The following is a 15181-nucleotide window of genomic DNA, read 5'->3' on the forward strand; positions in this document are numbered from 1 at the left end:
ACACCTTATACACAGGAAATAAGTCAAACGGCTTTCCCTAACACTGTGGCAAGTTCTGTCCCTACTTAAGCTTATACTTTCTAAATCTTAGATATTCAAAGTTTAATTAAAGTTGGCAGAAATTTTCCAAATGTTCCATGACTAAAAATTCTTATTCAGAATACTTGTCAAGTGCAAAACATTTTTTATTTAAAAAAAAAAAAATCAGCTGCTTTAATAAGCAAATATGAGGAACAATAGGAAGGAAATGAAAGAAGTTTCATTAATTATTTTGGAAGCTGTGCCAGACATACAGGATGAAATGGGTCACGGGAACAGAACTTGTAGAAAGAAATTTGTCATTTGTTTAATTCTAAGGCAATTACTTTTTATTTTTCAGATCTTTAGTTTAAGTTTTTGCCCAACATGTATTCCCTGGCCAGGACTGAGGTAGGCTGGTTCCATGTCAGGATTACTGATGTTTATCCACATAGTTCTTGAGGATGTATTTCACTCCCATGCCAAATTACTTGCAATCACCTCATCAAGTGCTTGCAGCCTCCTGCAGTTTTGACTGAATGGAGGCATCTGACTTTGTATGAGAGGATTTTAACTTCTACTTGTCAGAGATAGCACAAAGCCTGCAGTCACATTCCTATTCTCTTTTTTATAAAGGATAACATTATGAAGCTATTGAAAGAATTTACCGTAGTCATTCAGTAAGATTTATGTGAATTCATATAGTTTTAAAAAAAATACCTCTGGTATTAACTTGGTTTTCTTCACAAAACTGGAATGTTAAGAAGTAAGGAAAAAAAAAAAGTTCCATAAGAGTTGTTCAAGCTGGTAAGCTAATTAGTGTAGATAAATACTGACATGAAAATGCTTGTCAGGGGAGAAGTGCTGCCAAAAGCAGAACTTGGACTTGATTAATGTGAAGAACTACAACTTGCTAAATGTTTAAGTCAGCAAATAACCTCTTTAAATTCTGCATCATAAGATCACTTAAATGATCATTTAGCATATCATTAGTACTGGTAAACAGCAATTACAAGTAATTCAGCTGACTTCCCCCAACTGCTCTTTTCTTCCAGCCCATATCCTGAAGTTTTATGAAACAAATGCAGTACTTTATGAACTTTTTAACTACATTGTTGACCACATTTAGCAGTTTTATTTACAGGGTGGCAATCAACTAATACCTAAAAGGTAAGAAAGGAAATGTCAAAACTTTGTAGGAGGGACAAAGAACATGTTTCTGGCATGATATTTTAAAATTTTCTGCTGGAATATTGGAAGGAGTGGAGTGAGGCTCTCAAATGGAAAAGACGAGTACGTGAGAAAAGGCAGAGCCATTTTTTCATCAGCTGAGCTTCTACAGAGGTCTGAAGGTTGGTTGAGAGAACATTTGTCACAAATGCACCATTTTCACTTGGATCTGTATTAATAATCTTCCTGGAAGGGGCAAAGCGTTTGTCTGGGAGACATTGGTTTGACCCTGGCAGGAGAGGGGAGGCTGGAACCCTTGTCTCATACTCTGAGCAAGTGCTCTTGTTAGACACTTGTCTTGTGCTCTTATTTCTCATCCTTTGCTGTAAGAGAGCAAGTCCTCTGAAACAAGGTTGTTTAGCCTCAGAAAAAGGCACTACATTGAGAATAGAATCTTTCCCCTGCAGTTCTCAGTGAGCTGTCCGTGCAGTAGGGTTTGGCTCCTCCAGGTACTTCCATTGGTGGTGTTAGAATGAGATCTAACAAGATCTGCTAAGCATATGCTGTCCTGCACACCCCTTACTCAAGTTTCTGGGGTTTGTCAGACTTTCTCAGCTGTTGTCTGTGGTGGTTTAGTGGTTCAGTGGTACAGATGGGAAAAAATTAACTTTTGGATACACAAGTCCTTCTAATCTAAAGTAAAAGCAGTAGTATTGAAAATCATTCGCTGTAAGTTTCAGTAGTTACATCATGTTTGAAAGAAAAAAGAAAGATTGGTTGATATTGGGGCAGGGGCTAAGATTAAGTGGATTAGGTACCTGTTATTTAGGAAAGACCTCAAATGTCCTACTTCTGCTTACAAATATTACCTTAACTCTCTCTGTACTTGAATTCATTGAGTTCTGATACAGTTTTTATGACTGACTTAAAAGTTTAAATGCAGGCTGTTGCCCAAAGTAGTCCTACTGCCATCCCTTCAGGCTTCTCTCTCTGCTTCTTCCCTTGTGCTGTGTGTATATGCACGCTCAGCTCAATGAGGAGAAATATTTGGTTTTAAACTAATCCTAATGAATACATAATTTCCATAGTTGTAACTGCTAAAGCAGGGGATGAAGCAGAAAGTGCAGATGTGTAACTTGGAGAAGCACCAGCGCACTTGAAATGGTTTAAACCAATTGTGAAACTGCTCTAAGTGTTCTGGTAGAATGTTCAACTTTGAGGCTTTCAAATTACTGTTTTGACTCTTGGCCAGACATTAACTTAGTGTTGGCTGTGTGATCCTCTGCTAAGCTTAAAAGTGAGATCTGTGCTTCTGGTCTACTACCCTATAATTTATTTTCATGTAAAAGGTTTGAAATAATAATATTTACAATATAATAAAAAAGAGCCATGTATGCCTGATTAAAGTTTTCACAAAGGAGGATAAAAATGAGCAGTAATACAGACATACCGTGCCTAGTTATGCTTTCCTGTTTGAGATGAATAGGGGTGATAAAGGATGACAACTTTGTAAGACAAATATCCCGTCAGGATTCCATTGAAGATAGTGTAAGTTTTCTTACTGACTTCAGCGTGATTGGTGCTTTGGGCCAGCTGTCTTCGGTACTGGTACTGGTTTCCATTTTCTTGTCACATTACAGCCCAAAAGCTCATGTCAACCAATCTAGAGAGTTAGACAGATATGCTACAGGTACCTCATGTCACCTGCAGTTAAAACAGAATAGAGAGCCAGGCAGCAGAAAGATAAATTCAGGTTCTTTGAGATTGTCATTTATGGGTCTAACTTCAGGAGTACCTTAATTTGCAGCCTCTTATTTCATTGAAAGTGAATGGTAAAACATGTCTTGGTTTTGCTGTGGCTTAGATGTTGATTTATGTGCTTCAGAACAGCTATAGAAAATGCCCACTGAATGACATATGAGGAACTTGTTAGATACTTAAGTTAAAAAAAAAACAACAGAGAACTCTCCATAATAGAACTCCTACTGATTGATTGTTGCATCTGAGTTGAGGTGCCTTGTACAAGCTTTTGTTAAACAGGGATGTTTATATGCAAGGCTTCTGTCTGCTGTTTTGCTGTATTTGTGGGTATGCACTGGACCGCAATACTTTACATATTTGCTTTGGTTTCTATGAAGGTTTTACATCAGTATATTTGTAGTGAAGTCGGTGGAGCTGCCCATAACAGATACCACACTAGCCAAAAGCAGAAACGGGCATTTTCTCTACAGTGAAAATGAAGACAGCAGAGTAAAATTGCATCCTTTAAACTTGACAGCTATTTCCATACATTCTTTGTTTGTCTTCCTCTGAGGTAGCAAAACACTGGAATGTGTAGATGCACAGAATAATTTAAATGTATATACCTAAATCAGTGTGAAAATGGTTTGTTACCAGAAGCAGTGTGTTGACATTTCAAGGTCAACTTATGTTTTTAAGTCCTCTTTTTACTCTCTAAATTTTCTGAGGCAGACAGATTTCCCTTATTAAAGTACAACAGACTTTTTAATTTCATGGAAATTTTACTACTTTTAAGATAATCCTTTCAGACCTCATCTCTATGGTAGAGTCCATAGAATTGATTTTTTTTTTTTTTTTTTAAGTGAACCCTTTTTTTCTGCCCCTTAGTCTTTCTCCCTTCTCTGGTGGGAGTGAGAAAGGTGTATGGAGATCTGTATAACTGGGATTGGAAACTTTGTTTAATCCATCTGACCATGTTTTGCATCTGCACATTCTTCCTGCACAGACCTGTCAATCAAAATGCACTTTTAGTTGCTTTTGTCATAGCTGTGCTAGCTGTGCTCAAGGCTGTTTGTTGGTGTAGCTGAAGTCTTCATGCTTGCAAGAGGCGTGTTTTACTCCAGGTCTTTACAGTTCAAGCATGCTAAGCTTCGGTATTGCACTGTGTGCTGATGGCAGGAAATGATCAAAGTAGAAAGTATGTGAAAGGTAAGTTTGGGAGAAATGGCTCAGCTACAATTCAGGTTTGTTTTTCTAGAGCAAATAACAGGAGAAGCTGTTAAATTTCAACAGACTTCAAACTGCATCTTTAGCTACATAATGTGCAACCTTTACACCCTAGAGTTTGAGAACTAAAGAGAAACATTTTGTGGGGCTTCTATAAGCCTGTCAGTTTAAAATCCCTTGGAGGGAGGGGAAGGCTTCCCAGTCATCCCAACCTTTCTGCATTTGCTTGACCCCTAGAAAGTAAACAGTACCAAGTTCGACATGGTTGTATGCAACATCAGTCAAACAGAATTAAATCACGTACAATGCTAGTTCACAGCATGATCAAGTTTTAAAATTAGTATGATGCCTTTTAAAACACTGATCAGTGAGCTGCTATATTGAAATTGATAAAAGAGATACCACAACTTGATTGTAGGACTAGAAGAAAGAGCTTGAAATGCTTTTTGTTGGAAAACATACTGATAAAATGTAAAGTTTCAGTGGGAATATATTTCAGTGAAATTTCTTCCAAAAAGACCAACTGATTTAAAAAAAAAAGAAAATCTTTAGAAGCTAATTTCATTTGCCTTAAGTTTCAGGAAATAAAACTAGGAGCAAAAGACTTTAATTTTCTCAAAATAGGATGCAAACCATAGTGGATTAATCAGAAACACTGAAACTTTGTTTTTTCTCTGGTAACAAGTGACTGAGAGTTTCTCACAACAAAAATTTAGAGAGCTTGAATAGAAAAACACTTTGTTACTGAAAGATTTCACAATTTTCTTGTGGAAACAGCATGATACTTGTAATTTAATGAGATCAAGGGAAACACAGGTTTTGATCATTTGGTAATTTAATGTACCTTGTCAGCTAAGTCAGTTTTACTGCTTTGGTGATAGGTGCTCTTCATGTCTTGTCTAATGTCACTGATTTATTACTTCAGGGAGTCATGTACATTCTTTTCTGTACGTGTTGCAGTTTTTAATTATATGCCAATAGAAATACAACTGAAAGATAAGTGGTCAAGGAGCAAGTGTTGCACAGAGGAAGCAGACAGCAGAGGACATGCAAATTTCTTGATTTTCATAAACACATCTCCCTACACTCAGGAATAACTGAACACCAAAAAGAAGCAGCATCAAAATGTTCTCAAAATTTTGACATTCTTTTAGGATATGTTACTTTTTAAATGTTGTCAGTTTAAAAGGAGGGTTATTTCCTCATTATCTTTATGAAGACCCAAGACTTACATGCTTGTGTCTTAGCTGGGCAACCTTGTTTTTAAGTCCCCAGTTGGGTGCATGCTTCTTGGCCAGCATGGCTTTTGTAAGGCCCTTCTTCTGAGGCAGCTGGTTGCCATCATGGGTCTTGCAAGGAGCCTTCAAACCCAGTTCTGGCTTCAGATTCTAGAATGGGTGGGTGAAGGGGCTGCACATGGGAAGACTGGACACTGAGTATGGGTCCTTCAGCTGCATAGATGTGTAGCACAAGGCCTTCCCACGGGGTGTGAAGTTTTTGATCAGTGATATTCAAATGTGAAGTGGGGGATCTGGTATGTGGTATATCTGAAAAAAAAAAAAAAACCAAAACCCACGATATTTGTCTTTTTATAACTGCTGATTTTAAAACTTGAAGATTAACGCTGCTTTCCTAGATCCCTCAGGAGCCATCCAAATAGAAGTGCACTGAATTTTAAATGCAAATTTGTGTCATTTCCCTGGGCATCAGCAGGATCTAACTTGCTATTGTACTTCAGCACTCAGGCAGTTTTGTCCAAAACCCCATTTTCTCTCAACTCACCTTTACACTCTACTCTGGTAGTTTATGTAGTTCAGATAGCTAAGGTAAAAAACCTCACCTTGGTCCAGTTTTTAACAAGCTTGAAATGAGAAGGTTGAGTTGGCAACAAAAATTTTATGGTACTGTCAATACTGGCTATGTTACAACTTACTACATATCTGTTATTTGTTAGTCAAATAATTCAGAATGACAGTGTGCCCTTATTTCCATGCATTCATTCTGCTGGCCCACAAACTGGCAAGGCTAATTGAAGTAGCTGATTTTACATGAAGTAGTGACCAGCAATTGTCCTCTATGACACCCAGTAATCAGACTTAGTGTATGGGGCTGTTGTATTTACACAGAAAAGTATTTAGGTTTGACCTTATGGTGTAAACTGGAAACAAAGTGTGTTAAAGCACTGTAAATCAGCAATTTCCTGCATCATGTTGCTCTAAATATCTTAAAGGGGAAATGTTATCCCTTCCAGCATGTTTTTGCAGAACCTGAGCTAGTCTTCACTGATCAGCCTTCAAAAAACATTTTTGGGTGTGGCCATGAGGAAAGGCACCGAATATCATGTCTTACATTATTTTCTGAAAAATAATACTGTCCTGATTGGGGGAAATGTTAGCTCAAGCTTCCTGCAGATGGTTGCTGAGGTCCAAGTGACCATAGCTGTAGCTACAGGTTATCACACAGACATGCTCACTTAGATCTTACATAAATTGTTTAGATTTTTTCGCCCCTTTTTAGTGTTTTTGCCCCTCTTTGCTAGCTCAGCTACATTTTTTGGTGATAGAAGAAAATTAAAGCAGATATATTGCATTGTATTAAGGTTTCTTTAGTCTTTTTGAGGATCCTAGAGTATATCCATGGATACTCTACATGTTTTAGTGTAAGACATTTCTGACTCCCTCATTTACTAGACACCAGTGTCTTCCAAGTTTTTGTTTCAGATCTGTTTAGACAAGACATTGGTAAGTGATTTTGATACTGTTCTGTATCACACTGTCAAAATTCAATTATTTATTTTCAGATTGGGAAGAATGTATTTTTAATGAAAACTTAAATAATAGCCAAAGACATTTTTTAAATCTTACCTTGTTAATCTGATTTCCAGTGCACTACTCTGTACTTCTGTTATCCTGTATTTCGTCTGATTGTTAAATAACTGTAAGGCAGAAGTGTTTAATTGGAGACATCTTGTTAAATTCTGTCAGCTGAGTGCTCAGAAGCTCTATATATCCTCCTGCGTTGAAAGCTAAGCGCAACACCGTAACTGCCAGGTTTTGTCTGCCTTGAGCAAATACTAGGTATAAACTGAGGTAACTGATCTTGAGATATTCTGTAATGGTAGTCACAGAAGTATTGACTCAAATTAAGATCAAAACTCTTCGTAAGAGTATGGGTTTATGTCCAAAATGTTGTTATGCTGATAGTTTTGTTACTTTCTGTAACAAAATTTCCATTTTTGTCTGTCTTCTCTTTGTCAAGTGTAATTTTCTTCAGATTGAAATATTTTCTAAAAGTGGTTGATAAATCCATTGCATAAAACAGTTTTCATGCTTGTGTTCCCTTATTTTGTAATGAAACATGGCGTATTGTTTTTGGAACTCAAATGACTTTGTCCTCTTTTTCTCTTTTAGATTATACAAAGCCCATTGCAAGGTATTTATAGTCCTTTTAAATTTTAAACATCATAGAGCAGCCCACTCTTAATGGTTTCAGGACATGTACCACCCCCTAGCTAATATTACTTGTTCTAGAGAATTGGTCTTTCTGTACATACTCATGCACATCCACTGGACTTTATCTGTTTATCCTTTTTTATTCAGTTCATAATTCGTTGACTCTTTGGTTACGCTGGTAAAAGATAATGTCCTGCTTTTTGAAAAACTGCTGTCTGAGAAGTTTCCTGCCACACTTACCAGTTCTAGCTGGATTAAGAGAGTTGGTGGTGGTACGTTGTACCTAAATTTGTCCAGCTAATGAGAAACTGGAAAGAACATGAGACTTGAAACTGAATTACTGGCTTTAACTGAAAGTCTCAGAGGCACTTCGTTGTCATGTCTCCACTTGTACTTGGAAAAATAATTCCTGGTACTGCTCTTAATTGTTGTTCTGGGAACCGGAACTGTGTAAGTCAGAAATGAAACTGCTAGAAAGTGTGATGTGGTACTGTGGCGATCTGTTTGATTGTTGCAATAGTAATGACATAAATAAATTCTCTTCACTAAGATAGGCATTTTGTGGCCCAAAAGTTCTTCAATTAAGTACTTGATTGCTGTTTTGCTCCTGAGTGTAATAATTTTTCATATGTGGAAGTAACTATAGAAGTGTTGTTCTTAAATACTGAGAGATTTCAGCTAATGTAACGGTCCTTTAAAGCATCTCTTCTCCGCTTCCTGTACTGAAAAAGTCTTCACACTCTGTAGTGCTTTTATAGTTTAAGGTTGTTGAGAATTATCATGCAGTCATTGAAAGTCATGACATCTTTTTGCTGTGAGCTTGTTTTTCCTAAAACGGAATAATTTTGTGCTTCTAGCAACCTTCTCTTCCCTGCTTCTGCCACACTTCTCTGCCATTTGTGAATGTTAAATAGCAGCAGTCCCAGCAGAGAGCATGAGACTTCACCGATAACCTCTCTCCACTGTGAAAATTGACCATTTATTCATACTTTCAATCTCTCTCATTTAGCCAGTTAACTGTATTCCCATCTGCCGTACGGCAGCACATTTTTCAAAGAGCCTTACTTGAAGGAGCCTGTCAGAGCCTCTGATCTGAAGATCTTCTACAGGATCACCCCATTCAAAGACATGTTGACTGCTTTAGAGGAGAAACCTGGGAATTTGTGAGGCATAACTTCCCTTTCTTTGCCCTGGCACTGCCACTGAAAGATCATTTATGTCATCCTACAGTTGGTCGTTTCTGTCTTGTCATTTGATAAAATGCAAACACTTGCATTGCCATAAGGTGAACTGGATAGGGCAGCTGCTCTGAATGTAAAACTAAGGCCTCCCCTGCCAAATGTGTTTACATAAACCAACAAGAAAATCTCCAGATAAATAAAAACAACAACAAAACCTCAGTTCCCTGGACCAGATCTCCAACTCTAATGACACAAGAGGGATTGGGGATGGTGGGGAGGAGTGAGGAAGGGCACAGGTAGATGGAGAAGTTTGAGACTGTGTCTTTTGGTGGAATACTGGCTTGTACTGATTATGTGTAGTTAAGGCTCTAGTGTGCTGAATATTAACTCCTTAGATACTCAGCGAGCCTTTCTTTTTCTTTATAAAAAGCGCTGTAAGTTGTGTGAGTCTTGAGCAGAAAAACTTCTGGAGGAAGTGATGCAAGAGCCTACTGCGAGTCGTATAGTAGCAGTCTTCCAGGGTCATCCTGAGTAGTTTAAACAAAATAGTTGAATAAAAATGTAGTTCTCTTTGTAGACTGTCTTTCAAAACTCCTTTCAAAGCAATTTTTAAAGTTAGTCTCACAGGCTTGGCAAATAGAAGCAGTCCTGATGATCATGGTTCATTTTTTTCTTCAATATTCAACTGCTGATTGGTTTGCAGAGCTACAAAGGAATAACTGTGTCAGTATTTGCAGTATTATCATCAGTCTAATATTTTTGAACATACCATATTTTGAACATACATACCACTATCTTAACACAGAAGGTCTGTCATCTTTATGGTGGTTAAAATTTAAAAACTGGAGAAAAAAAATAAAGTTGCTGGAATCCCTGGGTCATCTCTAAATTTGTTTCACTTTTTAATATAGCTTCACTTTGCTGTTTTTAAAAACAGTTATCACCCCAAATATTTCATGGTGGCTGTTAACTGTCTTGCTGTGATATGCTTCTTGTGGTTTTTTTCATCTGTCCCCACACTTTCCTGTCATTTTTAGGGAAAACACATGTGTGATGGGCCTCTCAGAAGTTTGATGGCTGTTTTCACATGCATCCTTCTCCATTGCTAGGACGTGTATCTTGATGATACTCTTGTATCCTGCGGTGGGGTAGTCTCATGGACCTTTGCTGAGAGACCCTGTAAAACATAGTTGGTTAACATAAAATCTTCTAATGAAGAGCAATTTTTAGGAGTGGAGGGACTGAAAATCGTGGTATTGATTATTCTGAAATAATGTCCGAGTTCTACTAAGATTTGTCAGGTTTCTCTGGAGGTGTTTGAGGAAGACTAGGTTACTGAAAATCTGCAAAGAGAATGGATTTGCAGCATCATTTAAATCAACACAAGTTTAAGAGGCATACACAGGCAGTGATTCACTAGAGACTGCCTAAATTGGTTCCACGTTTCCACAACGGGTCCTACGTGCCAGACCAGAAGCAGTTATTCTTTTTTCTGGTGCAACAACTATTTTTCTCTTTTAATTTTCTAAGAAAATGGAACATGAGACAACTGAAAGTGAAAATTCCAAACAAGTTTGAGGATAGGGCATCCACTCTCAGGTCAGCTGCTCGTGTGCTTTGCATCAGGGACATCAAATAATCAAAGTTTTCATGCATGTGTATCAGTGTGTGTTTATCACTTCCTCTTTTGTGTAAGACTTTCTGAGCCTCTTGTGTGAGGAGGAAAAGCCCATCAAAATACTGCTTTCAAATGACCAGAACTAATTAACAGTCACTGTTTCTTTTCTGCTTTTTTTTTTCTTCCTCTGTATACTACACATTTAGTTAAAAGGAGATCCTGACAAAGCTTGATGACAGTATTACTTGATCTTAAATGCTGGTGATGAGTAAGGTAGGAGTAGGACTTGTATTAAACATACGTTTGTTCTAAGGAGTTAAAAGCAGATCTGTCAGTATTCTTATATGAATTAAACCATTAACACTGCAGTTGTTAATGTTTTTCTGTATAAATTTTGTAAGAACAGGCTCTAATAGGAATATAATTTATATAACACAAATGTATGAAATTAAACCACGGTCCTTAATCTTACTATTTTTTCGTGGTAAGTACTATTTAAATTTACATTGTGAAGTACATTTTGTTTTGGCAGGCCTAAATTATTTCAGAATTCTGAATATGAATTGTCGTGAAATTTCTGAAAATACAATTGCAAGCAAAAGTCAACTTTCTGGGTGTGCGATTCCGTCATGGGAAGGAGGGGTGGAAGTAGTTCACGCCAGTCCAGTCTTTGCACTTGCATTCCAAGGCTGTCAATTCTAAATTGGCTTTGTTTTGCCTTGCAAAATCACAGCCAACTTTTAGCATATTGTGAAGAACTACATTTCTTAATATTATGTGTTATATTGACTGATGCAATAATTTGAGGTGTTGATTATATAATAAGTGAAAAAACAAGCCCAAGGGAGCTTGGCATTGAGATGTACACAGTTTGGTGATAAACGCAACTTTAAAATTTATTGTGGACAAATAACTAAAGCCTGAAAATCTATTAGGAAATTATTATAAATAATAAAAACATAAAGCAATAGAAAACAAAGACAAAGCTGTTTTTTAAAAATACTGCAAACTGATAATTAGCACTACTGAGAATAAAACTGCTCAAGGACTTCCTCTGTTGTCAGTGGATGACACCCAAACCCCATGGTAGCTGTTCCCCGTATTTAAGGATTTAGGTCTTTTGTTTAATCTTTTCATGGAAACCAAAGTCCAGTTAAACATGTTGTTGGGACAGAGCTGATGTAAAGAGTAGGAAGCACCTGTGTATCCTGCAGTTTCATCATAGCCAAATAAAGATTAGCCAACAGGATATTCTGCCTGTTTTATCTATAAAAGGAGCTTTCAGACTGGGAAAAATCACTGCAGATACTTGCAATGCAGGTGTTGCTGCAGGAGGACGTTCTGCAGAGGCTCACTTAACGAAGTCCCACTTAACTAATGGAGTTTAGCGTTGCAGAGTTATACTTAGCCTTGGGTAGTGTGAGAGGGGACCGAGTCAAATTTCAGTCTTAGTCTTCATTCTGATACCAGTGGTTATTTGACCCTGAGAAATTTTAGGTCTTAACTGCTTTTTCCCTTTTGGCAGTAATAAAATGGGGTTTCTCTAGCCATTGCAGGGAAGTCTCAAATGCAAAGTAGTATTTTGCTTAATTAGTAAAATTTATTCTGTGTCTGCATGTAGTAACATTAATCACTTACTGACCATTAAATTAAAGTAAAACCTGCAAAACTCCTTTCAAGTGAAAGGAATGCATTGGCTGTGACCTGTTCACCTGGAATGCTGCTTAAAAGCTTCACAAAGCAATATAAAATTTGTAAGATAGCATGAATAATGTTTCTTTAGAAACAGCTTACTAATAAATATTCCTGTTCAATAAAGCTGGACCCAGGGGCTAAAGTCCTTTTGTGACTGTTACTTAGAGGACTGGTAATTGTCCTGTAAATTGTATTTGGCTTATTCGAGTGAGAGGTAGATTGCTGAGTACCAAGTAGTGGGACTAAAGCTGACCAGAGTTTGCCCTGATAAGCTTGAAAACTTCCTGTAAGCTCTAGAATGCACTTTAGAGTCACTAAGTAGAAGCCTTTTTCGCATTTAAATATAGAGAAAGGAGGCAAGGTTGTAATTAACCCATCGATTTTGCAGTGTGGTGTGTAGATGGATTTGAGAGAATTCATCTCTGCGTATTTCTACATTAGTGCATGCATTAGGATTTTTTGTGAGGCAGCAATCTCCTCAGTGTAGAACCTACTTCTCTTTTCCAACTACATGGCTGTGCATTTGGAAAGCTACCAATAAGAATGGTAGGGGTCCCTGGGGAAGAGCTCAGAGGGCTTTGTCGAAAATCATCTTAGATGTAAGGTGGAAATTGTGATAGGCATAACACCCACCTTAAATTTCACCAGGTCTGAAAACTAAATAACCTTTTCCTGTGTTGTGCAACCGTAGCGCTATCAAAGTTTCTGCAGTCAGGTTAGGCACCCCAACCGTGGTTTGCCCAAGAGAACGCGTTGTGCCGGTGCTTTCTCCCATCCCACTACTGCTGATGCTGGCTGCTCTGTGCTGCTGGGGGCCAGCTGGGTGACAACACCCCATTTGTTTTGCCACATTTTTTAACCACAGTGTCAATTAGTATTTGTGGGAGACAGGAAAGATGTAATTGCTCCATTGGAGCAAGAAAAGATGCTACTTGGTCTCTGTATATAGCTGTTTCTACACAAAGAATATCCTCTTGTTAACTGTAGTTCATCTGACTGATGGAAAGCAGTGGTACGTTTCATAAATTCCTGACAACCAGCTGATTGAACAGGTTGTTGTCAGTGAAAGCGGGACATCTCATACTTCCAGTTTTCTGCTTCCCTGCTTTGCTCCCAACCTCCGTGGTGTTGCTGCCATGTCTTAATGCTTCTGGCTCTGTGACTCTCTGCAGAGCTGGCTTAAATCCGGTTGTGCTTTCTCTGTTAACTTTCTGCTGGTTTAGTGCATCACAGTGACTTATGTGGAGGCTGACTGATTGTCAGTGCTGGCAAGTAGAAGAGGAGGAGTGGAAATGATGCAAAAATAGGCAGATCCCTTCCATAGGTAGCAATCTGCTGTGTACCCTGGTCTTATCTAATGAAATAACACTGTGTAGTGAAAATAGAAGCAGGGTTGAGAGAGGATCTGGAACTGCTCTTCTCAAGTGCTAACTTCAAAAATAGTAACTTTTGCTTCTGTTTCTTGATCTCTCATTCCCCTTTATCAACCCCTTTTGCAGTCATTAATAGCTAAAATGTGAAATGAATGAAGTGGGATTCACTTTTAGTCAAGGAATCAAGAGATGTTTCAGCAATGAATTAGTGATTGCTCTGGGAAAGAAACTTGGATTCTTCAGAGCACAGTGAAACACGGATGGGAATAATAAAAAGGAAGAGGCCAAGTGGCCAAAAGAACGAGAAATAGAGAAGGTCATGTCTCTGAATTTCCAGCAAGGGCAGCACTGAAAGAAGCAAGTGAGAAGTGCATGCACTCCTCAGTACACAGAAAGATGACGCAAACCAGCCCAAGACCTGATCTGTTTGAGAAATGATGGAGAAATAACTATGTGATTATGAGTCAGTAACTGATGTTTTTCTGTTATGGATGGAACAGCTCCAGTATTGTCAAAATCATAATTTAAAAGTTACACAATGTGAAAAATTGTAAAGCTCAAGTCACTCTCATCTTGTTGCTCTGAATTTTTAGTTCATGCATTTCAGAAGTGTCATCTTAGAAATAAGGCTAAATGAGGAAAGTCTTAATGCTAGATTTAATATCTGTAAATCTAGTTTAGCTTTACTAAGCCTTTTCTTAATTGCCTTATGTGGTGCAGCTTGCTTTACATGTGGCTGTGCTTGTTCTGGTAGCTACAGATTTGTCGTTGTGCCTGTGCCATGCCATCATATTTTAATATTAGTAACGTGAATTTATAGGATCAAATAGACCTTGGACAATTGAACGATGCATTATGTACAAAGTGTTGAGCCGATTGGTTTTACTGCTATCCTTTGGTAGATGATTTGGAGGAAAACGTTGAATGTCTGTTTTTCCCCACTTCATTCCCAGTATTATGGACATTGCTTTCCCCCCAAGAAGGCAGATAGTTGCTAATCAGAAGTTCTTCTGTTGCTTCTGGAGTTTGGATGCTACACTGTCGGAAGGCAACATTGTGCTCAAGGATGAGTCTCCTGTTTAAAGAAAATAAAAAATGGAAGCCAGCAACCCTGTGTTTTCAAAGTTAGTTATAAATACAGTGCCAAATTATTTTCCCATGCAATCTTGCTGTCTCAGCATAACTCTATTCTGTACATGACACACAAGCAGCAAAAGCCTGAGGTTTTGTTTCTGCAGACGGGTGTTTATTACTAACGTCGGCAGTAGTACTACTGTTGCTTCAGCCAGAAGCTTCTCCATTCTGCTTACATCCTCTCTGCGTCGCCTCTTACCTCAGACTCTTAGTAGGTTCAGACGTATTCCAGCTGCCTTACCTAAAGTACTGATAACTGACCTAAAATCAAAATTATGTTTGTTTTTGGGCATGAGGGCAGAAACTTAATGTATCTACAGTAACTACAACTCTTGCCAGAGGTACACTCTGGAACATGACACTGCAGAGAGATTGAAATAGTTCCCAGTGCACATAGATGAGTTATGACCATGGTTTGTATAGTATTGTATGTAAAATATTGTGTAGCTGTTTTAACAGAAATGGATTGACAGCAGTAACTTTCAGTCACCAATGGGGTGGGGGGTTTGTTTTGTTTATTTTATTTTTTTGAAATGTGATCTTTTATATATTTTCTTGTACTGTTTGCTCTTC

At 37.9% G+C, this 15181-nt stretch overlaps 1 protein-coding gene across 1 annotated transcript in view; it reads left to right on the plus strand.

The window, feature by feature from the left end:
* Positions 1 to 15181, plus strand: part of RB1 (RB transcriptional corepressor 1) — an 84550-nt gene that overhangs the window by 60287 nt on the left and 9082 nt on the right. The window lies entirely within an intron of this gene.

The sequence above is a fragment of the Athene noctua genome, chromosome 1 (genome assembly GCF_965140245.1).
Source record: "Athene noctua chromosome 1, bAthNoc1.hap1.1, whole genome shotgun sequence".
NCBI classification, from domain to species: domain Eukaryota; kingdom Metazoa; phylum Chordata; class Aves; order Strigiformes; family Strigidae; genus Athene; species Athene noctua.